This window comes from Cherax quadricarinatus, chromosome 41, assembly GCF_038502225.1.
Source record: "Cherax quadricarinatus isolate ZL_2023a chromosome 41, ASM3850222v1, whole genome shotgun sequence".
NCBI lineage: Eukaryota > Metazoa > Arthropoda > Malacostraca > Decapoda > Parastacidae > Cherax > Cherax quadricarinatus.
This window is the reverse complement of record NC_091332.1, coordinates 25,468,129-25,495,806: the sequence shown is the minus strand read 5'-3', so window position 1 is coordinate 25,495,806 and position 27,678 is coordinate 25,468,129. Positions and strand designations below refer to the sequence as shown.

The 27,678-nt window shown below is 39.6% G+C and overlaps 1 protein-coding gene across 2 annotated transcripts in view; it reads right to left on the bottom strand.

Annotated features, from left to right (window-relative positions):
• LOC128695931 (streptococcal hemagglutinin) overlaps positions 1-27,678 on the bottom strand; it is a 127,794-nt gene that overhangs the window by 14,225 nt on the left and 85,891 nt on the right. The gene's annotated exons all lie outside the window — the stretch shown is intronic.

Here is a 27,678-nt window from a genome sequence, read left to right as displayed (position 1 = left end):
TCTTCTGCCCTCTGACTAATGCTTTTATTAACTCCACACCTTCTCCTAATTTCCACACTCCGAATTTTCTGCATAATATTTACACCACACATTGCCCTTAGACAGGACATCTCCACTGCCTCCAACTATCTCCTCGCTGCTGCATTTACCACCCAAGCTTCACATCCATATAAGAGTGTTGGTACTACTATACTTTCATACAGTCCCTTCTTTGCCTCCACACACACACACACACACATATATATATATATATATATATATATATATATATATATATATATATATATATATATATATATATATATGGAAGGAGAAAAGAGAATATGAATGTGTAAATTCAAGAATTATGTGGATTAAAGTAAAGGTTGGATGCGAGAAGTGGGTCATAATAAGCGTGTATGCACCTGGAGAAGAGAGGAATGCAGAGGAGAGAGAGAGATTTTGGGAGATGTTAAGTGAATGTATAGGAGCCTTTGAACCAAGTGAGAGAGTAATTGTGGTAGGGGACTTGAATGCTAAAGTAGGAGAAACTTTTAGAGAGGGTGTGGTAGGTAAGTTTGGGGTGCCAGGTGTAAATGATAATGGGAGCCCTTTGATTGAACTTTGTATAGAAAGGGGTTTAGTTATAGGTAATACATATTTTAAGAAAAAGAGGATAAATAAGTATACACGATATGATGTAGGGCGAAATGACAGTAGTTTGTTGGATTATGTATTGGTAGATAAAAGACTGTTGAGTAGACTTCAGGATGTACATGTTTATAGAGGGGCCACAGATATATCAGATCACTTTCTAGTTGTAGCTACACTGAGAGTAAAAGGTAGATGGGATACAAGGAGAATAGAAGCATCAGGGAAGAGAGAGGTGAAGGTTTATAAACTAAAAGAGGAGGCAGTTAGGGTAAGATATAAACAGCTATTGGAGGATAGATGGGCTAATGAGAGCATAGGCAATGGGGTCGAAGAGGTATGGGGTAGGTTTAAAAATGTAGTGTTAGAGTGTTCAGCAGAAGTTTGTGGTTACAGGAAAGTGGGTGCAGGAGGGAAGAGGAGCGATTGGTGGAATGATGATGTAAAGAGAGTAGTAAGGGAGAAAAAGTTAGCATATGAGAAGTTTTTACAAAGTAGAAGTGATGCAAGGAGGGAAGAGTATATGGAGAAAAAGAGAGAAGTTAAGAGAGTGGTGAAGCAATGTAAAAAGAGAGCAAATGAGAGAGTGGGTGAGATGTTATCAACAAATTTTGTTGAAAATAAGAAAAAGTTTTGGAGTGAGATTAACAAGTTAAGAAAGCCTAGAGAACAAATGGATTTGTCAGTTAAAAATAGGAGAGGAGAGTTATTAAATGGAGAGTTAGAGGTATTGGGAAGATGGAGGGAATATTTTGAGGAATTGCTAAATGTTGATGAAGATAGGGAAGCTGTGATTTCGTGTATAGGGCAAGGAGGAATAACATCTTGTAGGAGTGAGGAAGAGCCAGTTGTGAGTGTGGGGGAAGTTCGTGAGGCAGTAGGTAAAATGAAAGGGGGTAAGGCAGCCGGGATTGATGGGATAAAGATAGAAATGTTAAAAGCAGGTGGGGATATAGTTTTGGAGTGGTTGGTGCAATTATTTAATAAATGTATGGAAGAGGGTAAGGTACCTAGGGATTGGCAGAGAGCATGCATAGTTCCTTTGTATAAAGGCAAAGGGGACAAAAGAGAGTGCAAAAATTATAGGGGGATAAGTCTGTTGAGTGTACCTGGTAAAGTGTATGGTAGGGTTATAATTGAAAGAATTAAGAGTAAGACGGAGAATAGGATAGCAGATGAACAAGGAGGCTTTAGGAAAGGTAGGGGGTGTGTGGACCAGGTGTTTACAGTGAAACATATAAGTGAACAGTATTTAGATAAGGCTAAAGAGGTCTTTGTGGCATTTATGGATTTGGAAAAGGCGTATGACAGGGTGGATAGGGGGGCAATGTGGCAGATGTTGCAAGTGTATGGTGTAGGAGGTAGGTTACTGAAAGCAGTGAAGAGTTTTTACGAGGATAGTGAGGCTCAAGTTAGAGTATGTAGGAAAGAGGGAAATTTTTTCCCAGTAAAAGTAGGCCTTAGACAAGGATGTGTGATGTCACCGTGGTTGTTTAATATATTTATAGATGGGGTTGTAAGAGAAGTAAATGCGAGGGTCTTGGCAAGAGGCGTGGAGTTAAAAGATAAAGAATCACACACAAAGTGGGAGTTGTCACAGCTGCTCTTTGCTGATGACACTGTGCTCTTGGGAGATTCTGAAGAGAAGTTGCAGAGATTGGTGGATGAATTTGGTAGGGTGTGCAAAAGAAGAAAATTAAAGGTGAATACAGGAAAGAGTAAGGTTATGAGGATAACAAAAAGATTAGGTGATGAAAGATTGAATATCAGATTGGAGGGAGAGAGTATGGAGGAGGTGAACGTATTCAGATATTTGGGAGTGGACGTGTCAGCGGATGGGTCTATGAAAGATGAGGTGAATCATAGAATTGATGAGGGAAAAAGAGTGAGTGGTGCACTTAGGAGTCTGTGGAGACAAAGAACTTTGTCCTTGGAGGCAAAGAGGGGAATGTATGAGAGTATAGTTTTACCAACGCTCTTATATGGGTGTGAAGCGTGGGTGATGAATGTTGCAGCGAGGAGAAGGCTGGAGGCAGTGGAGATGTCGTGTCTGAGGGCAATGTGTGGTGTGAATATAATGCAGAGAATTCGTAGTTTGGAAGTTAGGAGGAGGTGCGGGATTACCAAAACTGTTGTCCAGAGGGCTGAGGAAGGGTTGTTGAGGTGGTTCGGACATGTAGAGAGAATGGAGCGAAACAGAATGACTTCAAGAGTGTATCAGTCTGTAGTGGAAGGAAGGCGGGGTAGGGGTCGGCCTAGGAAGGGTTGGAGGGAGGGGGTAAAGGAGGTTTTGTGTGCGAGGGGCTTGGACTTCCAGCAGGCATGCGTGAGCGTGTTTGATAGGAGTGAATGGAGACAAATGGTTTTTAATACTTGACGTGCTGTTGGAGTGTGAGCAAAGTAACATTTATGAAGGGATTCAGGGAAACCGGCAGGCCGGACTTGAGTCCTGGAGATGGGAAGTACAGTGCCTGCACTCTGAAGGAGGGGTGTTAATGTTGCAGTTTAAAAACTGTAGTGTAAAGCACCCTTCTGGCAAGACAGTGATGGAGTGAATGATGGTGAAAGTTTTTCTTTTTCGGGCCACCCTGCCTTGGTGGGAATCGGCCAGTGTGATAATAAAAAAAATAAAAATATATATATATATATATATATATATATATGTAAAAGTCAACTAAAATGCCGGGAACAATGGGCTAGTAACCCCTTTTCCTGTAAAGATTACTAAAAAGAATAAGAAGAAGAAAATTGTCAAAGTGGGAAGTCTGAATGTGCGTGGATGTTGTGCAGATGATAAGAAAGAGATGATTGTGGATGTTATGAATGAGAAAAAGCTGGATGTCCTGGCTTTAAGTGAAACAAAGCTGAAGGGGGTGGGAGAGTTTCAGTGGAGAGGAATAAATGGGATTAGGTCAGGGGTTTCAAATAGAGTTAGAGCTAAAGAAGGAGTAGCAATAATGTTGAAGGATAAGCTATGGCAGGAAAAGAGGGACTATAAATGTATTAATTCAAGGATTATGTGGAGCAAAATAAAGATTGGATGTGAAAAGTGGGTTATAATAAGCGTGTATGCACCTGGAGAAGAGAGAAGTGTAGAGGAGAGAGAGAGATTTTGGGAAATGTTGAGTGAATGCGTGGGGAGTTTTGAATCAAGTGTGAGAGTAATGGTGGTTGGGGATTTTAATGCTAAAGTGGGTAAAAATGTTATGGAGGGAGTAGTAGGTAAATTTGGGGTGCCAGGGGTAAATGTAAATGGGGAGCCTTTAATTGAGCTATGTGTAGAAAGAAATTTGGTAATAAGTAATACATATTTTATGAAAAAGAGGATAAATAAATATACAAGGTATGATGTAGCACGTAATGAAAGTAGTTTATTAGATTATGTATTGGTGGATAAAAGGTTGATGGGTAGGCTCCAGGATGTACATGTTTATAGAGGGGCAACTGATATATCGGATCATTATTTAGTTGTAGCTACAGTTAGAGTAAGAGGTAGATGGGAAAAGAGGAAGGTGGCAACAACAAGTAAGAGGGAGGTGAAAGTGTATAAACTAAGGGAGGAGGAAGTTCGGGTGAGATATAAGCGACTATTGGCAGAAAGGTGGGCTAGTGCAAAGATGAGTAGTGGGGGGGTTGAAGAGGGTTGGAATAGTTTTAAAAATGCAGTATTAGAATGTGGGGCAGAAGTTTGTGGTTATAGGAGGGTGGGGGCAGGAGGAAAGAGGAGTGATTGGTGGAATGATGAAGTAAAGGGTGTGATAAAAGAGAAAAAGGTAGCTTATGAGAGGTTTTTACAAAGCAGAAGTGTTATAAGAAGAGCAGAGTATATGGAGAGTAAAAGAAAGGTAAAGAGAGTGGTGAGAGAGTGCAAAAGGAGAGCAGATGATAGAGTGGGAGAGGCACTGTCAAGAAATTTTAATGAAAATAAGAAAAAATTTTGGAGCGAGTTAAACAAGTTAAGAAAGCCTAGGGAAAATATGGATTTGTCAGTTAAAAACAGAGTAGGGGAGTTAGTAGATGGGGAGATGGAGGTATTGGGTAGATGGCGAGAATATTTTGAGGAACTTTTAAATGTTAAGGAAGAAACAGAGGCAGTAATTTCATGCACTGGTCAGGGAGGTATACCATCTTTTAGGAGTGAAGAAGAGCAGAATGTAAGTGTGGGGGAGGTACGTGAGGCATTACGTAAAATGAAAGGGGGTAAAGCAGCTGGAACTGATGGGATCATGACAGAAATGTTAAAAGCAGGGGGGGATATAGTGTTGAAGTGGTTGGTACTTTTGTTTAATAAATGTATGAAAGAGGGGAAGGTACCTAGGGATTGGCAGAGAGCATGTATAGTCCCTTTATATAAAGGGAAAGGGGACAAAAGAGACTGTAAAAATTACAGAGGAATAAGCTTACTGAGTATACCAGGAAAAGTGTACGGTAGGGTTATAATTGAAAGAATTAGAGGTAAGACAGAATGTAGGATTGCGGATGAGCAAGGAGGTTTTAGAGTGGGTAGGGGATGTGTAGATCAGGTGTTTACATTGAAGCATATATGTGAACAGTATTTAGATAAAGATAGGGAGGTTTTTATTGCATTTATGGATTTAGAAAAGGCATATGATAGAGTGGATAGAGGAGCAATGTGGCAGATGTTGCAAGTATATGGAATAGGTGGTAAGTTATTAAATGCTGTAAAGAGTTTTTATGAGGATAGTGAGGCTCAGGTTAGGGTGTGTAGAAGAGAGGGAGACTACTTCCCGGTAAAAGTAGGTCTTAGACAGGGATGTGTAATGTCACCATGGTTGTTTAATATATTTATAGATGGGGTTGTAAAGGAAGTAAATGCTAGGGTGTTTGGGAGAGGGGTGGGATTAAATTATGGGGAATCAAATTCAAAATGGGAATTGACACAGTTACTTTTTGCTGATGATACTGTGCTTATGGGAGATTCTAAAGAAAAATTGCAAAGGTTAGTGGATGAGTTTGGGAATGTGTGTAAAGGTAGAAAGTTGAAAGTGAACATAGAAAAGAGTAAGGTGATGAGGGTGTCAAATGATTTAGATAAAGAAAAATTGGATATCAAATTGGGGAGGAGGAGTATGGAAGAAGTGAATGTTTTCAGATACTTGGGAGTTGACGTGTCGGCGGATGGATTTATGAAGGATGAGGTTAATCATAGAATTGATGAGGGAAAAAAGGTGAGTGGTGCGTTGAGGTATATGTGGAGTCAAAAAACGTTATCTATGGAGGCAAAGAAGGGAATGTATGAAAGTATAGTAGTACCAACACTCTTATATGGGTGTGAAGCTTGGGTGGTAAATGCAGCAGCAAGGAGACGGTTGGAGGCAGCGGAGATGTCCTGTCTAAGGGCAATGTGTGGTGTAAATATTATGCAAAAAATTCGGAGTGTGGAAATTAGGAGAAGGTGTGGAGTTAATAAAAGTATTAGTCAGAGGGCAGAAGAGGGGTTGTTGAGGTGGTTTGGTCATTTAGAGAGAATGGATCACAGTAGAATGACATGGAAAGCATATAAATCTATAGGGGAAGGAAGGCGGGGTAGGGGTCGTCCTCGAAAGGGTTGGAGAGAGGGGGTAAAGGAGGTTTTGTGGGTAAGGGGCTTGGATTTCCAGCAAGCGTGCGTGAGCGTGTTAGATAGGAGTGAATGGAGACGAATGGTACTTGGGACCTGACGATCTGTTGGAGTGTGAGCAGGGTAATATTTAGTGAAGGGATTCAGGGAAACCGGTTATTTTCATATAGTCGGACTTGAGTCCTGGAAATGGGAAGTACAATGCCTGCACTTTAAAGGAGGGGTTTGGGATATTGGCAGTTTGGAGGGATATGTTGTGTATCTTTATATGTGTATGCTTCTAGACTGTTGTATTCTGAGCACCTCTGCAAAAACAGTGATAATGTGCGAGTGTGGTGAAAGTGTTGAATGATGATGAAAGTATTTTCTTTTTGGGGATTTTCTTTCTTTTTTTGGGTCACCCTGCCTCGGTGGGAGACGGCCGACTTGTTGAAAAAAAAAAAAAAAAAAAAAAATATATATATATATATATATATATATATATATATATATATATATCCTAGGTAGTAGGTTGGTAGACAGCAACCGCCCAGGGAGGTACTACCGTCCTGCTAAGTGAGTGTAAAACGAAAGCCTGTAATTGTTTTACATGATGGTAGGATTGCTGGTCTCCATTTTTCTGTCTCACAAACACGCAAAATTTCAGGTACGTCTTGCTACTTCTACTTACACTTAGGTCACACTACACATATATGTACAAGCATATATATACACACACCCCGCTGGGTTTTCTTCTATTTTCTTACTAGTTCTTGTTCTTATTTATTTCCTCTTACCTCCATGGGGAAGTGGAACAGAATTCTTCCTCCGTAAGCCATGAGCAAGGGGCTAGTAACCCCTTCTCCTGTATATATTACTAAATGTAAAAGGAGAAACTTTCGTTTTTCCTTTTGGGCCACCCCACCTCAGTGGGATGCGGCTGGTGTGTTAAAAAAAAAAAATATATACAGTGGACCCCCGCATAACGTTGGCATCGCATAGTGTTAAATCTGCTTAGCGATACATTTTATCGCTAAAATTTTGCCTTGCATAGTGCTAAAAAATTCACTCAACGCGATTCGTCCGAGACACGTCCATGCGGCCTGAGCCCGCCTCACTTGTTCTGCCAGTGGCATTGTTTACAAGCCAGCCTCCGCGGTACCATTCAAGCATACAATCGGAACATTTCGTATTATTACAGCCTTTTTATAGTGATTTCACCTGAAAAATAAGTGACCATGGGCCCCAAGAAAGCTTCTAGTGCCAACCCTACAGGAATAAAGGTGAGAATTACTATGGAAATGAAGAAAGAGATCATTGCTCAGTATGAAAGTGGAGTGCGTGTCTCCGAGCTGGCCAGGTTGTATAGTAAACCCCAATCAACCATCGCTTCTATTGTGTCCATGAGAACGGCAACAAGGAAGCTGTTCTTGCCAAAGGTTTAACTGTGCTTTCGAAACAGAGATCGCAAGTGATAGAAGATGTTGAGAGACTGTTATTGGTGTGGATAAACGAAAAACAGATAGCAGGCGATAGCATCTCTCAAGCGATCATAAGTGAAAAGGCTAAGAAGTTGCACGAGGATTTAATTAGAAAAATGCCTGCAACTAGTGGTGATGCAAGTGAATTTAAGGCCAGCAAAGGTTGGTTTGAGAGATTTAAGAGGCGTAGTGGCATACATAGTGTGATAAGGCATGGTGAGGCTGCCAGTTCAGACCAAAAAGCAGCTGAAAAATATGTGCATGAATTCAAGGAGTACATAGACAGTGAAGGACTGAAACCTGAACAAGTGTTTAATTGTGACAAAACAGGCCTGTTTTGGAAGAAAATGCCAAGCAGGACCTACATTACTCAGGGGGAAAAGGCACTCCCAGGACATAAGCCTATGAAAGACAGACTTACTCTTCTCATGTGTGCCAATGCTAGTGGTGATTGCAATGTGAAGCCTTTATTAGTGTATCACTCTGAAACTCCCAGAGCGTTCAGGCAAAAGAATATCCTCAAGGCTAATTTGTGTGTGCTGTGGAGGGCAAACAATAAGGCATGGGTCACTAGGGACTTTTTCTATGACTGGTTACACCAAGCATTTGCCCCCACTGTGAAAAATTGCCTAACTGAAAAGAAATTAGATCTTAAGTGCCTCCTGGTGTTAGACAATGCCCCTGGTCATCCTACAGACTTGGCAGAGCGACTTTGTGGGGACATGAGCTTCATTAAGGTGAAGTTTTTGCCTCCTAATACCACTCCTCTCCTGCAGCCCATGGACCAGCAGGTTATTGCAAACTTCAAAAAACTGTACACAAAAGCTCTGTTTGAAAGGTGCTTTGTAGTGACCTCAGAAACTCAATTGACTCTAAGAGAGTTTTGGAGAGAGCACTATATATATATATATATATATATATATATATATATATATATATATATATATATATATATATATATATAGTGCCGGGAACAATGGGCTAGTAACCCCTTTTCCTGTAAAGATTACTAAAAAGAATAAGAAGAAGAAAATTGTCAAAGTGGGAAGTCTGAATGTGCGTGGATGTTGTGCAAATGATAAGAAAGAGATGATTGTGGATGTTATGAATGAGAAGAAACTGGATGTCCTGGCTTTAAGTGAAACAAAGCTGAAGGGGGTGGGAGAGTTTCAATGGAGAGGAATAAATGGGATTAGGTCAGGGGTTTCAAATAGAGTTAGAGCTAAAGAAGGAGTAGCAATAATGTTGAAGGATAAGCTATGGCAGGAAAAGAGGGACTACAAATGCATAAATTCAAGGATTATGTGGAGTAAAATAAAGATTGGATGTGAAAAGTGGGTTATAGTAAGCGTGTATGCACCTGGAGAAGAGAGAAGTGTAGAGGAGAGAGAGAGATTCTGGGAAATGTTGAGTGAATGCGTGGGGAGTTTTGAATCAAGTGTGAGAGTAATGGTGGTTGGGGATTTCAATGCTAAAGTGGGTAAAAATGTTATGGAGGGAGTAGTAGGTAAATTTGGGGTGCCAGGGGTAAATGTAAATGGGGAGCCTTTAATTGAGCTATGTGTAGAAAGAAATTTGGTAATAAGTAATACATATTTTATGAAAAAGAGGATAAATAAATATACAAGGTATGATGTAGCACGTAATGAAAGTAGTTTGTTAGATTATGTATTGGTGGATAAAAGGTTGATGGGTAGGCTCCAGGATGTACATGTTAATAGAGGGGCAACTGATATATCAGATCATTATTTAGTTGTAGCTACAGTTAGAGTAAGAGGTAGATGGGAAAAGAGGAAGGTGGCAACAACAAGTAAGAGGGAGGTGAAAGTGTATAAACTAAGGGAGGAGGAAGATCGGGCGAGATATAAGCGACTATTGGCAGAAAGGTGGGCTAGTGCAAAGATGAGTAGTGGGGGGGTTGAAGAGGGTTGGAATAGTTTTAAAAATGCAGTATTAGAATGTGGGGCAGAAGTTTGTGGTTATAGGAGGGTGGGGGCAGGAGGAAAGAGGAGTGATTGGTGGAATGATGAAAAAGGTAGCTTACGAGAGGTTTTTACAAAGCAGAAGTGTTATAAGAAGAGCAGAGTATATGGAGAGTAAAAGAAAGGTGAAGAGAGTGGTGAGAGAGTGCAAAAGGAGAGCAGATGAAAGAGTGGGAGAGGCACTGTCAAGAAATTTTAATGAAAATAAGAAAAAATTTTGGAGTGAGTTAAACAAGTTAAGAAAGCCTAGGGAAAGTATGGATTTGTCCGTTAAAAACAGAGTAGGGGAGTTAGTAGATGGGGAGAGGGAGGTATTAGGTAGATGGCGAGAATATTTTGAGGAACTTTTAAATGTTGAGGAAGAAAGGGAGGTGGTAATTTCATGCACTGGGCAGGGAGGTATACCATCTTTTAGGAGTGAAGAAGAGCAGAATGTAAGTGTGGTGGAGGTACGTGAGGCATTACGTAGAATGAAAGGGGGTAAAGCAGCTGGAACTGATGGGATCATGACAGAAATGTTAAAAGCAGGGGGGGATATAGTTTTTGAGTGGTTGGTACTTTTGTTTAATAAATGTATGAAAGAGGGGAAGGTACCTAGGGATTGCCGGAGAGCATGTATAGTCCCTTTATATAAAGGGAAAGGGGACAAAAGAGATTGTAAAAATTATAGAGGAATAAGTTTACTGAGGATACCAGGAAAAGTATACGGTAGGGTTATAATTGAAAGAATTAGAGGTAAGACAGAATGTAGAATTGCGGATGAGCAAGGAGGCTTCAGAGTGGGTAGGGGATGTGTAGATCAAGTGTTTACATTGAAGCATATATGTGAACAGTATTTAGATAAAGGTAGGGAAGTTTTTATTGCATTTATGGATTTAGAAAAGGCATATGATAGAGTGGATAGAGGAGCAATGTGGCAGATGTTGCAAGTTTATGGAATAGGTGGTAAGTTACTAAATGCTGTAAAGAGCTTTTATGAGGATAGTGAGGCTCAGGTTAGGGTGTGTAGAAGAGAGGGAGAATACTTCCCGGTAAAAGTAGGTCTTAGACAGGGATGTGTAATGTCACCATGGTTGTTTAATATATTTATAGATGGGGTTGTAAAAGAAGTAAATGCTAGGGTGTTCGGGAGAGGGGTAGGATTAAATTATGGGGAATCAAATTCAAAATGGGAATTGACACAGTTACTTTTTACTGATGATACTGTGCTTATGGGAGATTCTAAAGAAAAATTGCAAAGGTTAATGGATGAGTTTGAGAATGTGTGTAAAGGTAGAAAGTTGAAAGTGAACATAGAAAAGAGTAAGGTGATGAGGGTATCAAATGATTTAGATAAAGAAAAATTGGATATCAAATTGGGGAGGAGGAGTATGGAAGAAGTGAATGTTTTCAGATACTTGGGAGTTGACGTGTCGGCGGATGGATTTATGAAGGATGAGGTTAATCATAGAATTGATGAGGGAAAAAAGGTGAGTGGTGCGTTGAGGTATATGTGGAGTCAAATTATTATTATTATAATCAAGGGGGAAGCGCTAAACCCGGAGGATTATACAGCGCCTGGGGGGGGGGGATGTGGAAGGCATTCAGGCTTAATTCGGGGAACTGGAGCACAGATCCAATTCCCTAAATCAAGAGCCCCTCACCAACATCAAGGAACCTTCCTTGAGGGGATGTGGAGTCAAAAAACGTTATCTATGGAGGCAAAGAAGGGAATGTATGAAAGTATAGTAGTACCAACACTCTTATATGGATGTGAAGCTTGGGTGGTAAATGCTGCAGCGAGGAGACGGTTGGAGGCAGTGGAGATGTCCTGTCTAAGGGCAATGTGTGGTGTAAATATTATGCAGAAAATTCGGAGTGTGGAAATTAGGAGAAGGTGTGGAGTTAATAAAAGTATTAGTCAGAGGGCAGAAGAGGGGTTGTTGAGGTGGTTTGGTCATTTAGAGAGAATGGATCAAAGTAGAATGACATGGAAAGCATATAAATCTATAGGGGAAGGAAAGAGGGGTAGGGGTCGTCCTCGAAAGGGTTGGAAAGAGGGGGTAAAGAAGGTTTTGTGGGCGAGGGGCTTGGACTTCCAGCAAGCGTGCATGAGCGTGTTAGATAGGAGTGAATGGAGACGAATGATACTTGGGACCTGACGATCTGTTGGAGTGTGAGCAGGGTAATATTTAGTGAAGGGATTCAGGGAAACCGGTTATTTTCATATAGTCGGACTTGAGACCTGGAAATGGGAAGTACAATGCCTGCACTTTAAAGGAGTGGTTTGGGATATTGGCAGTTTGGAGGGATATGTTGTGTATCTTTATACGTATATGCTTCTAAACTGTTGTATTCTGGGCACCTCTGCAAAAGCAGTGATAATGCGTGAGTGTGGTGAAAGTGTTGAATGATGATGAAAGTATTTTCTTTTTGGGGATTTTCTTTCTTTTTTGGGTCACCCTGCCTCGGTGGGAGACGACCGACTTGTTGAAAAAAAAAAAAAAAAATATATATATATATAGTGTGTGCAAAGGTAGAAAGTTGAAAGTGAACATAGAAAAGTGTAAGGTGATGAGGGTATCAAATGATTTAGATGAAGAAAAATTGGATATCAAACTGGGGAGGAGGAGTATGGAAGAAGTGAATGTTTTCAGATATTTGGGAATTGACGTGTCAGCGGATGGATTTATGAAGGATGAAGTTAATCATAGAATTGATGAAAGAAAAAAGGTGAGTGGTGCATTGAGATATATGTGGAGGCAAAAAATGTTATCTATGGAGGCAAAGAAGGAAATGTATGAAAGTATAGTAGTACCAACACTCTTATATGGGTATGAAGCTTGGGTTGTAAATGCTGCAGCGAGGAGGCAGTTGGAGGCAGTGGAGATGTCCTGTCTAAGGGAGGGCAATGTGTGGTGTAAATGTTATGCAGAAAATTCAGAGTGTGGAAATTAGGAGGTGTGGAGTTAATAAAAGTATTAGTCAGAGGGCTGAAGAGGGTTTGTTGAGGTGGTTTGGTCATTTAGAGAGAATGGATCAAAGTAGAATGACATAGAGAGCGTATAAATCTGTAGGGGAAGGTGGGGTAGGGGTCGTCCTCGAAAAGGTTGGAGGGAGGAGGTAAAGGGGTTTGGACTTCCAGCAAGCGTGCGTGAGCGTGTTAGATAGGATTGAATGGAGACAAATGGTATTTGGGACCTGACGAGCTGTTAGAGTGTGAGCAGAGTAATATTTTATGAAGGAATTCAGGGAAATCGGTTATTTTATGTAACCGGACTTGAGTCCTGGAAATGGGAAGTGCAATGCCTGCACTCTAAAGGAGGGATCTGGGATATTGGCAGTTTGGAGGGATATATTGTGTATTTTTATACATATATACTTCTAAACTGTTGTATTCTGGGCACCTCTGCAAAAACAGTATATATATATATATATATATATATATATATATATATATATATATATATATATATGCAAAACAACCACTCTGAAAGAATAGAGAAATTCCAAGTGCTTTCGTGAATACTCACATTATGTGAGTAGTCACGAAAGCGCTTGGAATTTCTCTATTCTTTCAGAGTGGTTGTTTTGCATATTTTGAAATCACCTGTTTACTGTGATCTTATTGCATATATATATATATATATATATATATATATATATATATATATATATATATATATATATATATATATATATATATATAAGTACCACCTCTATAGCTGGAATGGGGACCCTCATCCTCAGAGAAGACAATAAACGTACCTCAGAGAAAACTCAAGGTTCTCCCCAGAGCTGTTTGAATATTTTCTTCTCCTACCACCCCTATATATTTTTTATTCTATGTGAACAATTATTAATAAACAAAATACATTTGCAGAAAAAAACATAAACATGAATACAATGGCACAATGTATCAAAGATCATGAATTTCCTCCAGTTCCTCCGAGGCTGGACGTGAGCCAAGTATGCAGCAAGCATTTCCCCTCTGGATGGCGACGCTGAGGCGCTGGAACATGAAAGTGGCTGCCCTTGGGTCCCTGGTGGTGTCGATGAGTCTGGAACCCAATTCTTTAAGGAAACGTGTGGCAATTTTTCCCCATGATCCCAAGGTCTCTGATCCCACTGGAACAAATTGATACTGTTAGCTAATGTCCCTGTACTTGCTGATCTTGTACTCCTCCCTGTGGTCAGCAGCTCCTCCCTGTCGCCCCACACTGTGATGGATATAGGTGTCAGCCAGTGTGGACACACAGGTATAGTCCCATGCTAAGAGCTTGCCATTCTTCCAAGGATAGATGGTGATCCCGTCGGGGCGGTTTGCTGGGTTGTGGGTATTGTTTGCTGCAAGTGATCGTGGCTCCCTCTCGGCAGGGCATCCAGCTGTAGCAAGGGTTCTCTTAATGATGTCGTTGACCTCATTGTGTCTTGCATGCCAGCCCTTGGTTTTGGAACAGTTAAGACCATGTAGACCGTATTGGTCTGCTTGCACTTCGCCGCAAATACACATATATTCTGTGTGAATTGGGGCAGCAAGGCGCAGAGCCACTGCAATACGGAGGGTCTTAGGGTCGAGTCGCGTTCCCATTGCCGATATGGGAACTGTTTGGAGGAAGTCCCCGGAGTGAGGTGCACTCACAGCCTGGAGACGGGCAATCTCCCTATCTGATGTTGCAGCCCTGAGCATGTTGGCAAGCACCTTTTCAGCAATTGGGCTATCCCAGCTTGACTGTTTGTGAGCCAGTGCTGCACTAGGGTTTGGTGCTGGAGCAGCAAGAGTCTCCCATTCGGTGATGGCACTGACATAGCTAGGGTCTTCTATTCCTGCTGAGTCACTGAGGGTGTCAGGTATATATATATATATATATATATATATATATGTATATATATATATTTATATATATATATACATATATATACATACATACATACAAGGAATTCGCAAGAGCAGGCGAAATATACACAAACACTGATCTCTGGCTGAAGGAGACTCGAACCTACGAACCTTAGGACAAGGTACGCAGTGCTTTACCAATCTACCCACACTGGACAATACCTTGGCATGTAGCATGCGCTACACGTTTGATCCAAGGCAGCCAGCTTTCATGGAGAAGGCTTACAGCTTTTCATCTCATCCCCTGCATGCATCAGCCTTACTAGAGATTTTAACAATGCAAGGAATTCGCAAGAGCAGGCGAAATATACACAAACACTGATCTCTGGCTGAAGGAGACTCGAACCTATGAACCTTAGGACAAGGTACGCAGTGCTTTACCAATCTACCCACACTGGACAATACCTTGGCGTGTAGCATGCGCTACATGTTTGATCCAAGGTAGCCAGCTTTCAGGGAGAAGGCTTACAGCTTTTCATCTCATCCCCTGCATGCATCAGCCTTACTAGAGATTTTAACAATGCAAGGAATTCGCAAGAGCAGGCGAAATATACACAAACACTGATCTGTGGCTGAAGGAGACTCGAGCCTACGAACCTTAGGACAAGGTACGCAGTGCTTTACCAATCTATCCACACTGGACAATACCTTGGCGTGTAGCGTGCACTACACGTTTGATCCAAGGCAGTCAGCTTTCAGGGAGAAGGCTTACAGCAGGGGATGAGATGAAAAGCTGTAAGCCTTCTCCCTGAAAGCTGGCTGCCTTGGATCAAACGTGTAGCGCACTCTACACGCCAAGGTATTGTCCAGTGTGGGTAGATTGGTAAAGCACTGTGTACCTTGTCCTAAGGTTCGTAGGTTCGAGTCTCCTTCAGCCAGAGATCAGTGTTTGTGTATATTTCGCCTGCTCTTGCGAATTCCTTGCATTGTTAAAATCTCTAGTAAGGCTGATGCATGCAGGGGATGAGATGAAAAGCTGTAAGCCTTCTCCCTGAAAACTGGCTGCCTTGAATCAAACGTGTAGCGCACGCTACATGCCAAGGTATTGTCCAGTGTGGGTAGATTGGTAAAGCACTGCGTACCTTGTCCTAAGGTTCGTAGGTTCGACTCTCCTTCAGCCAGAGATCAGTGTTTTTATATATATATATATATATATATATATATATATATATATATATATATATATATATATATATATATATATATCTTTCTTTCTTTCAACACACCGGCCGTATCCCACCGAGGCGGGGTGGCCCAAAAGCAAAAACGAAAGTTTCTCCTTTTACATTTAGTAATATATACAGGAGAAGAGGTTACTAGCCCCTTGCTCCCGGCATTTTAGTTGCCTCCTACAACACGCATGGCTTAGGGAGGAAGAATTCTGTTCCACTTCCCCATGGAGGTAAGGAAATAAACAACAAGAACAAGAACTAGTAAGAAAATATTAGAAAACCCAGAGGGGTGTGTATATATATGCTTGTACATGTATGTGTAGTGTGACCTAAGTGTAAGTAGAAGTAGCAAGACATACCTGAAATCTTGCATGTTTATGAGACAGAAAAATGGACACCAGCAATCCTACCATCATGTAAAACAATTACAGGCTTCTGTTTTACACTCACTTGGCAGGACGGTAGTACCTCCCTGGGTGGTTGCTGTCTACCAACCTACTACCTATAATATATATATATATATATATATATATATATATATATATATATATATATATATATATATATCTTTCTTTCTTTCAACACACCGGCTGTATCCCACCGAGGTGGGGTGGCCCAAAAGGAAAAACGAAAGTTTCTCCTTTTGCATTTAGTAATATATACAGGAGAAGAGGTTACTAGCCCCTTGCTCCCGGCATTTTAGTCGCCTCTTACAACACGCATGGCTTACGGAGGAAGAATTCTGTTCCACTTCCCCATGGAGGTAAGGAAATAAACAACAAGAACAAGAACTAGTAAGAAAATATTAGAAAACCCAGAGGGGTGTGTATATATATGCTTGTACATGTATGTGTAGTGTGACCTAAGTGTAAGTAGAAGTAGCAAGACATACCTGAAATCTTGCATGTTTATGAGACAGAAAAATGGACACCAGCAATCCTACCATCATGTAAAACAATTACAGGCTTCTGTTTTACACTCACTTGGCAGGACGGTAGTACCTCCCTGGGTGGTTGCTGTCTACCAACCTACTACCTATAATATATATATATATATATATATATATATATATATATATATATATATATATATATATATATATATATATATATATATATATACAGCAGGGCCCCGCTTTACGGCATTTCACTTTACGGCGTTCCGCTAATACGGTCATTTCAAATTATGACCAAAACTCGCTATACGGCTCCACCCACCTGACTTTCTAATACAGTCACCGCTCCCCACCTTGTTTGTTTACATTCTTCGTGAGCTCAGTAAGCACTAAGTCTCTCCATTTTGTCTGGAAACTCCAAAATTTCAAATGTTTTTAAAAGTTATTTCATATTTTATATATACTCTGATAATTATACTTATGTATACCTGTACTTAAATAAACTTATATACTGTGCTGGCATGCAGGTACACATTAAAATCAGTAAGAGTGTCTTATGTCTCCAGACGTCATATTAGTAATGATAATAATAATCATCGAGTCTCATTTAAATGTCGTATATTACGTTAAATACACATTTTCATTAATCCATCTACGATATTTTTTCAAAATTATATAATAAACACGATACATAACATAAAAAGATGATAAATACACCCACAATAGAATAAATAAACATAAATATGAGATGTGGTAGCAGACGACTTGCACAAGTGACGCCATATTAGAAATGCTAATACGTAATAATAATAATAATCACCGAGTCTCATTAAATGTTGTATATTACGTTAATATACACATTTTCATTAATCCATCCATTATATTTTTTTCAAAATTATATAATAAACACGCTACATAACATATAAAGATGATAAATACACCCTACAATAGAATAAATAAGCATAAATATGAGATGTGGTAGCCAGATAACTTGTACAAGTGATGCCAAGAATAACATTTTCTCTAATCTAACATAAGAGAAAATGTTACTGGGGGTAACTGTAGAAAATTATTCCTTTCGTATGTATTTAAGTAAGTTTATTCAGGTATACACAAATACAGTTACATAGATTATCATACATAACAACATATGTGTAGAGAACCTAGGATAACCCAAAAAAGTTAGAGTGACTTATTTCCATTGCCTTCACTCAGAGCATCATTTCTTCTCAAAATGATGTTACATGAGAATGGGAGTGTTCTTCTTTATTTATTCTACCGTATCAATGTAGAGACAACCTGTACACAATGTAACTTGTACACAAACCAGACGTGTACACTTCGTTTACAAAACTTACCTTCGCCTGGTTTGTTTACATAACTCTGCGCCTGTCCTCTCCCATGCACTCATTCTTTCTCTCTCTCATTTATTTGTTTTATCTCATTTACTTACTCCTGACCCTACATTAAGACTACAAATATTTTAAGGTAAGTAATTAGTGAACTGTATATACATTTTATCGCTCTGGGATGCTTAAATGTAATAGAATATTATGTGTAGGTGGGTTGGCCTGGTATGGTAGCCCGGCTGACTACCATACATACCAAACTTGATTTTTTACAATAAATACTACTCATCTCACCCTAGATTAAGACTATAAATATTTTAAGGTAAGTAATGAGTGCACTATGTGTGTATTGTACTTTTTTATTGTTTTTTGATGCCTGGTTCTATTGCTAACTTAATATATGTTAGTGTAAACTTGTTATCTAGTGTTTGTATGCATTTGTAAGTGGAAAAAAAAGGTGTTCCACTTTACGGCAGTAGCCTGGAACCTAACCAGCCGTATAATTGGGGCCCTCCTATATATATATAATTTTCCTTTTATATCCATGGGGAAGTGGAATAAGAATCTTTCCTCCGTAAGCCATGCGTGTTGTAAAAGTCAACTAAAATGCCGGGAACAATGGGCTAGTAACCCCTTTTCCTGTAAAGATTACTAAAAAGAATAAGAAGAAGAAAATTGTCAAAGTGGGAAGTCTGAATGTGCGTGGATGTTGTGCAGATGATAAGAAAGAGATGATTGTGGATGTTATGAATGAGAAGAAGCTGGATGTCCTGGCTTTAAGTGAAACAAAGCTGAAGGGGGTGGGAGAGTTTCAGTGGAGAGGAATAAATGGGATTAGGTCAGGGGTTTCAAATAGAGTTAGAGCTAAAGAAGGAGTAGCAATAATGTTGAAGGATAAGCTATGGCAGGAAAAGAGGGACTATAAATGTATTAATTCAAGGATTATGTGGAGTAAAATAAAGATTGGATGTGAAAAGTGGGTTATAATAAGCATGTATGCACCTGGAGAAGAGAGAAGTGTAGAGGAGAGAGAGAGATTTTGGGAAATGTTGAGTGAATGCGTGGGGAGTTTTGAATCAAGTGTGAGAGTAATGGTGGTTGGGGATTTTAATGCTAAAGTGGGTAAAAATGTTATGGAGGGAGTAGTAGGTAAATTTGGGGTGCCAGGGGTAAATGTAAATGGGGAGCCTTTAATTGAGCTATGTGTAGAAAGAAATTTGGTAATAAGTAATACATATTTTATGAAAAAGAGGATAAATAAATATACAAGGTATGATGTAGCACGTAATGAAAGTAGTTTATTAGATTATGTATTGGTGGATAAAAGGTTGATGGGTAGGCTCCAGGATGTACATGTTTATAGAGGGGCAACTGATATATCGGATCATTATTTAGTTGTAGCTACAGTTAGAGTAAGAGGTAGATGGGAAAACAGGAAGGTGGCAACAACAAGTAAGAGGGAGGTGAAAGTGTATAAACTAAGGGAGGAGGAAGTTCGGGTGAGATATAAGCGACTATTGGCAGAAAGGTGGGCTAGTGCAAAGATGAGTAGTGGGGGGGTTGAAGAGGGTTGTAATAGTTTTAAAAATGCAGTATTAGAATGTGGGGCAGAAGTTTGTGGTTATAGGAGGGTGGGGGCAGGAGGAAAGAGGAGTGATTGGTGGAATGATGAAGTAAAGGGTGTGATAAAAGAGAAAAAGGTAGCTTATGAGAGGTTTTTACAAAGCAGAAGTGTTATAAGAAGAGCAGAGTATATGGAGAGTAAAAGAAAGGTAAAGAGAGTGGTGAGAGAGTGCAAAAGGAGAGCAGATGATAGAGTGGGAGAGGCACTGTCAAGAAATTTTAATGAAAATAAGAAAAAATTTTGGAGTGAGTTAAGCAAGTTAAGAAAGCCTAGGGAAAATATGGATTTGTCAGTTAAAAACAGAGTAGGGGAGTTAGTAGATGGGGAGATGGAGGTATTGGGTAGATGGCGAGAATATTTTGAGGAACTTTTAAATGTTAAGGAAGAAACAGAGGCAGTAATTTCATGCACTGGTCAGGGAGGTATACCATCTTTTAGGAGTGAAGAAGAGCAGAATGTAAGTGTGGGGGAGGTACGTGAGGCATTACGTAAAATGAAAGGGGGTAAAGCAGCTGGAACTGATGGGATCATGACAGAAATGTTAAAAGCAGGGGGGGATATAGTGTTGGAGTGGTTGGTACTTTTGTTTAATAAATGTATGAAAGAGGGGAAGGTACCTAGGGATTGGCAGAGAGCATGTATAGTCCCTTTATATAAAGGGAAAGGGGACAAAAGAGACTGTAAAAATTATAGAGGAATAAGCTTACTGAGTATACCAGGAAAAGTGTACGGTAGGGTTATAATTGAAAGAATTAGAGGTAAGACAGAATGTAGGATTGCGGATGAGCAAGGAGGTTTTAGAGTGGGTAGGGGATGTGTAGATCAGGTGTTTACATTGAAGCATATATGTGAACAGTATTTAGATAAAGATAGGGAAGTTTTTATTGCATTTATGGATTTAGAAAAGGCATATGATAGAGTGGATAGAGGAGCAATGTGGCAGATGTTGCAAGTATATGGAATAGGTGGTAAGTTATTAAATGCTGTAAAGAGTTTTTATGAGGATAGTGAGGCTCAGGTTAGGGTGTGTAGAAGAGAGGGAGACTACTTCCCGGTAAAAGTAGGTCTTAGACAGGGATGTGTAATGTCACCATGGTTGTTTAATATATTTATAGATGGGGTTGTAAAGGAAGTAAATGCTAGGGTGTTTGGGAGAGGGGTGGGATTAAATTATGGGGATCAAATTCAAAATGGGAATTGACACAGTTACTTTTTGCTGATGATACTGTGCTTATGGGAGATTCTAAAGAAAAATTGCAAAGGTTAGTGGATGAGTTTGGGAATGTGTGTAAAGGTAGAAAGTTGAAAGTGAACATAGAAAAGAGTAAGGTGATGAGGGTGTCAAATGATTTAGATAAAGAAAAATTGGATATCAAATTGGGGAGGAGGAGTATGGAAGAAGTGAATGTTTTCAGATACTTGGGAGTTGACGTGTCGGCGGATGGATTTATGAAGGATGAGGTTAATCATAGAATTGATGAGGGAAAAAAGGTGAGTGGTGCGTTGAGGTATATGTGGAGTCAAAAAACGTTATCTATGGAGGCAAAGAAGGGAATGTATGAAAGTATAGTAGTACCAACACTCTTATATGGGTGTGAAGCTTGGGTGGTAAATGCAGCAGCGAGGAGACGGTTGGAGGCAGCGGAGATGTCCTGTTTAAGGGCAATGTGTGGTGTAAATATTATGCAGAAAATTCGGAGTGTGGAAATTAGGAGAAGGTGTGGAGTTAATAAAAGTATTAGTCAGAGGGCAGAAGAGGGGTTGTTGAGGTGGTTTGGTCATTTAGAGAGAATGGATCACAGTAGAATGACATGGAAAGCATATAAATCTATAGGGGAAGGCAGGCGGGGTAGGGGTCGTCCTCGAAAGGGTTGGAGAGAGGGGGTAAAGGAGGTTTTGTGGGTAAGGGGCTTGGACTTCCAGCAAGCGTGCGTGAGCGTGTTAGATAGGAGTGAATGGAGACGAATGGTACTTGGGACCTGACGATCTGTTGGAGTGTGAGCAGGGTAATATTTAGTGAAGGGATTCAGGGAAACCGGTTATTTTCATATAGTCGGACTTGAGTCCTGGAAATGGGAAGTACAATGCCTGCACTTTAAAGGAGGGGTTTGGGATATTGGCAGTTTGGAGGGATATGTTGTGTATCTTTATATGTTTATGCTTCTAGACTGTTGTATTCTGAGCACCTCTGCAAAAACAGTGATAATGTGCGAGTGTGGTGAAAGTGTTGAATGATGATGAAAGTATTTTCTTTTTGGGGATTTTCTTTCTTTTTTGGGTCACCCTGCCTCGGTGGGAGACGGCCGACTTGTTGAAAAAAAAAAAAAAAAAATATATTTATATATATATATATATATATATATATATATATATATATATATATATATATATTATAAATATATATACAGGTCTCCCTCAACATTCGCGAGGGTTAGGGGATCAAGAGCCTTGCGAATGTTGAAAAACCGTGAATGTTTGGTGCCCCAATATATTGTAGGGAAATATATTACAATACTGCTTCCTTAACTTGTTGAACCATGAATAATCATAAAATACATGAAAACGTCGTAAATTGTACTAAATATATACATGTTATGCTTTAATAACGTATGTTATTTAATAACATGTATGTTAATAACATGTATGTTATTAAATACCACAGACTCCACCACTGCGAGTCCCTACTACCGTCCCTCCGACCCCCGCAACTGGCAGCCAGCCCTCCCACCATTGTGTGGTGAGTGTTTTGTTTGTTCATTATTTGCTATTAAACTACAGAATAAATAATGTAAACCCATTCATGACTGCATATTGGAATGGCTATTCGGACAGGTATTAGATGGTGACATCATGTGTTTACTCTTGAATACAGCAAAGAATCGAACATTTCTGCTATTGCTAATAATAACAATAGTAATAATAATAATAATAATAATAAATGCGATATAATTGAAGAAGGAAATTGTACAAAAATATGAGGGAGTGGTTGACACATCATCAGTGTGACTTTGTTTATGCTTTAGTGAACATTAGTCTCCCTGCTCTTCCAAACATTTCACAATAATTCAGCAGTTGAGGCAGTGGTATTTAATAACATATCATATATCATATAACATATATATCTCCATGGGGAAGTGGAATAGAATTCTTCCTCCGTAAGCCATGCGTGTTGTAAGAGGCAACTAAAATGCCGGGAGCAAGGGGCTAGTAACCTCTTCTCCTGTATATATTACTAAATGTAAAAGGAGAAACTTTCGTTTTTCCTTTTAGGCCACCCCGCCTCGGTGGGATACGGCCGGTGTGTTGAATGAAAGATATGTTATAAATAATAATAGTACATGTTATTATTAATAACATGTATTAATAACATGTAATAGTACATGTTATTATTAATAACATGTATTATTATTAACATGTATGTTATTAAATACCATTGCCTCAATCACTGCCTCTACCACTCCAGTCACACTCAATCTACAAGCACCAAACACAGTGAATTATTGTGAAATGTTTGGAAGAGCAGGGAGACTAATGTTCACTCCAGCATAAACAAAGTCACACTGATGATGTGTCAACCACTCCCTCGTATTTTTGTACAATTTCCTTCTTCAATTATATCATATTTATTATTATTATTATTATTATTATTATTATTATTGTTATTATTATTAGCTGTAGCAGAAATGTTTAATTCTTTGCAGTGTTCAAGAGTAAACACATGATGTCACCGTCTAATACCTGTCCGAATAGCCATTCCAATATGCAGTCATGAATGGGTTTACATTATTTATTCTGTAGTTTAATAGCAAATAATGAACAAACAAAACACTCACCACACTGAGTGGTGGGAGGGCTGGCTGCCAGTTGCGGGGGTCGGAGGGAGGGTAGTAGGGACTCGCAGGTGGCGGGAAACTTAAATATGATTTGGCGGCTGGGAATTTGGCGGTTGGGAATTCGCGAATGTGTGAAGCCCGTGAAAGTTGAAAACGTGAATGTTGAGGGAGACCTGAGGTTAATCATAGAAGTGATGAGGGAAGAAAGGTGAGTGGTGCGTTGAGGTATATGTGGAGTCAAAAAACGTTATCTATGGAGGCAAAGAAGGGAATGTATGAAAGTATAGTAGTACCAACACTCTTATATGGATGTGAAGCTTGGGTGGTAAATGCAGCAGCGAGGAGACAGTTGGAGGCAGTGGAGATGTCCTGTCTAAGGGCAATGTGTGGTGTAAATATTATGCAGAAAATTCGGAGTGTGGAAATTAGGAGAAGGTGTGGAGTTAATAAAAGCATTAGTCAGAGGGCAGAAGAGGGGTTGTTGAGGTGGTTTGGTCATTTAGAGAGAATGGATCAAAGTAGAATGAAATGGAAAGCATATAAATCTGTAGGGGAAGGAAGGAGGGGGAGGGGTCGTCCTCGAAAGGGTTGGAAGAGGGGGTAAAGGAGGTTTTGTGGGCAAGGGACTTGGACTTCCAGCAAGCGTGCATGAGCGTGTTAGATAGGAGTGAATGGAGATGAATGATACTTGGGACCTGACAATCTGTTGGAGTGTGAGCAGGGTAATATTTAGTGAAGGGATTCAGGGAAACTGGTTATTTTCATATAGTCGGACTTGAGTCCTGGAAATGGGAAGTACAATGCCTGCACTTTAAAGGAGGGGTTTGGAATATTGGCAGTTTGGAGGGATATGTTGTGTATCTTTATACGTATATGCTTCTAAACTGTTGTATTCTGAGCACCTCTGCAAAAGCAGTGATAATGTGTGAGTGTGTTGAAAGTGTTGAATGATGATGAAAGTATTTTCTTTTTGGGGATTTTCTTTCTTTTTTGGGTCACCCTGCCTCGGTGGGAGACGGCCGACTTGTTGAAAAAAAAAAAAAAAAAAAAATATATATATATATGTATGGTGTAGGAGGTAGGTTACTGAAAGCAGTGAAGAGTTTTTACGAGGATAGTGAGGCTCAAGTTAGAGTATGTAGGAAAGAGGGAAATTTTTTCCCAGTAAAAGTAGGCCTTAGACAAGGATGTGTGATGTCACCGTGGTTGTTTAATATATTTATAGATGGGGTTGTAAGAGAAGTAAATGCGAGGGTCTTGGCAAGAGGCGTGGAGTTAAAAGATAAAGAATCACACACAAAGTGGGAGTTGTCACAGCTGCTCTTTGCTGATGACACTGTGCTCTTGGGAGATTCTGAAGAGAAGTTGCAGAGATTGGTGGATGAATTTGGTAGGGTGTGCAAAAGAAGAAAATTAAAGGTGAATACAGGAAAGAGTAAGGTTATGAGGATAACAAAAAGATTAGGTGATGAAAGATTGAATATCAGATTGGAGGGAGAGAGTATGGAGGAGGTGAACGTATTCAGATATTTGGGAGTGGACGTGTCAGCGGATGGGTCTATGAAAGATGAGGTGAATCATAGAATTGATGAGGGAAAAAGAGTGAGTGGTGCACTTAGGAGTCTGTGGAGACAAAGAACTTTGTCCTTGGAGGCAAAGAGGGGAATGTATGAGAGTATAGTTTTACCAACGCTCTTATATGGGTGTGAAGCATGGGTGATGAATGTTGCAGCGAGGAGAAGGCTGGAGGCAGTGGAGATGTCATGTCTGAGGGCAATGTGTGGTGTGAATATAATGCAGAGAATTCGTAGTTTGGAAGTTAGGAGGAGGTGCGGGATTACCAAAACTGTTGTCCAGAGGGCTGAGGAAGGGTTGTTGAGGTGGTTCGGACATGTAGAGAGAATGGAGCGAAACAGAATGACTTCAAGAGTGTATCAGTCTGTAGTGGAAGGAAGGCGGGGTAGGGGTCGGCCTAGGAAGGGTTGGAGGGAGGGGGTAAAGGAGGTTTTGTGTGCGAGGGGCTTGGACTTCCAGCAGGCATGCGTGAGCGTGTTTGATAGGAGTGAATGGAGACAAATGGTTTTTAATACTTGACGTGCTGTTGGAGTGTGAGCAAAGTAACATTTATGAAGGGATTCAGGGAAACCGGCAGGCCGGACTTGAGTCCTGGAGATGGGAAGTACAGTGCCTGCACTCTGAAGGAGGGGTGTTAATGTTGCAGTTTAAAAACTGTAGTGTAAAGCACCCTTCTGGCAAGACAGTGATGGAGTGAATGATGGTGAAAGTTTTTCTTTTTCGGGCCACCCTGCCTTGGTGGGAATCGGCCGGTGTGATAATAAAAAAAAAAAAAATAAAAATATTATATATGTATATATATATATATATATATATATATATATATATATATATATATATATATATATATATATATACACACACCTACCATCCGACTTACGATCTGCTCGACTTACGACCACTTAACTTACGACCGTGTTTTTTATGCCAAATTTCTGGGAAATAAACAACTATTTGTGTTGTACACAGTGTTTATCCTAAACCTAACAGTATAAAATACAGTACTAACAACATAAAAAGTAGAGTAAAACATGAAATACAAAAATAAAACAATAAAATAAAGTCATTACAAAAATGTTTTGTTGATATTCAGTAGTAAAGTTTGACTTACGACCGGTTTCTCGGAACCGAACTCGGTCGTAAGTCGGATGGTAGGTGTATATGCATGTACATGCATGTGTAGTGGTAGCGTGACCTAAGTGCAAGTAGAAGTAGCAAGATATACATGGTATCCTGAAACAGTGTGTAATATACCTACATAAACAGAAGTGAGATCATACTAGTCTATGTAGGTGGTAGTTGTCTAAGTCCTGATGACAGTAAATTTCACAAGCATACATGGAAACTACATATCTGTCTGTGACTACACAAGGTTATTTGGGTTGCTATTACTAATGTTCAGGACGTTTCTGCACAGCAGGGAGGTAATCTTACAACATGTTCATCCTCAGGATGTATGTTGCTGCCCAGGATCTGTATTAAGAGATTCTCTTCATTCTCACCAGTCACATAACAGTTCCAAAAACACCAGATTAAACAGGTTATGAGCCCTATTTCAGAACTAAAATACAAGACTGTGAATTACCCACTTTCTGACTGCAGTTGCCTCCACCATCTTTAACCCCTTTTGGTGTTGTTCCCACTGTACTACTGCTTTGAAGCCAGGGTCGGTCCTGTTGTACTACACCATGAGCTCAGCTCACTCAGATAAGCTGTGAGCAGTAAATTTGGGCCTAGATATGAGAGAATGGGTCTATGCAGTAAGTGTGCACCATATAAAACAATCCTGCAACATACAGTGCATAATGAGAAAAAACTGTGACTATGTTTTTGGTTTAAAACAGCGACTTAGCAGTGTATTTTCATGTGGTTTTTATGGTTTTATTTTCAGTTTCTTGGTCTCATTTGATGAATGGATGATATATTACAGAAACAAGATGATTTTTATTGGTTTCAGAACTGAAAGTAGCTTGAAATTGAGCTCAAATTGGTGGAAATGTTAAATTTTTGGCGATATTCCATAGTACACAAATGACATCACTTGTCTAATATGCATCCAACTGGCCAGTCTAATATGAATTTAGAAATGCACTGACATTATTTATACAATTATTACAACAATGCAGTCTGCATAACAGTAAAGCTTCTATTTTTTGTAAATAAAAATAAAAATGGAAAGGAAGCTCAACATAAGAGGGGCCTGGAGATGTGACTAAGGAACAGAGGAAATGTTTTTTTAGTACCAGGACTGTCTACATTGTTTATTCTGAACCATATTTTTAATTTGGCAATTTTTCAATTTTGTGTGAAACTGGCCAAATTACCAATTTCTGATCACTTTACTGGGTAGTTGAAATAGGTAAATGGGCATCTTCTTGTACTCAGTTGATAAAAATAGAAGGAATACTAGCAAAATAGCTATGAGTTTGGTCGACTGGAACAATGGAATTGGCCAAAAATAGGGCACAAACTGGACAAAATCACCAATGTGTAAATATCACCAATACCACTAACTTTGAGAGAGCGTAAGTTTTCAGTCAAATTTCATACTTTTGGTTTCATTACCTTCAAAAAAAAAAAGATTTTCTATCACTTCATAATTTATTTTTTTTTAAATTCTTCAACCCCAGGAGCAAGTTTGAGATCAAGGTTCTCAACCCTGAAAGGGTTAAGGTATTGATGGTACATAGAATAGGATATA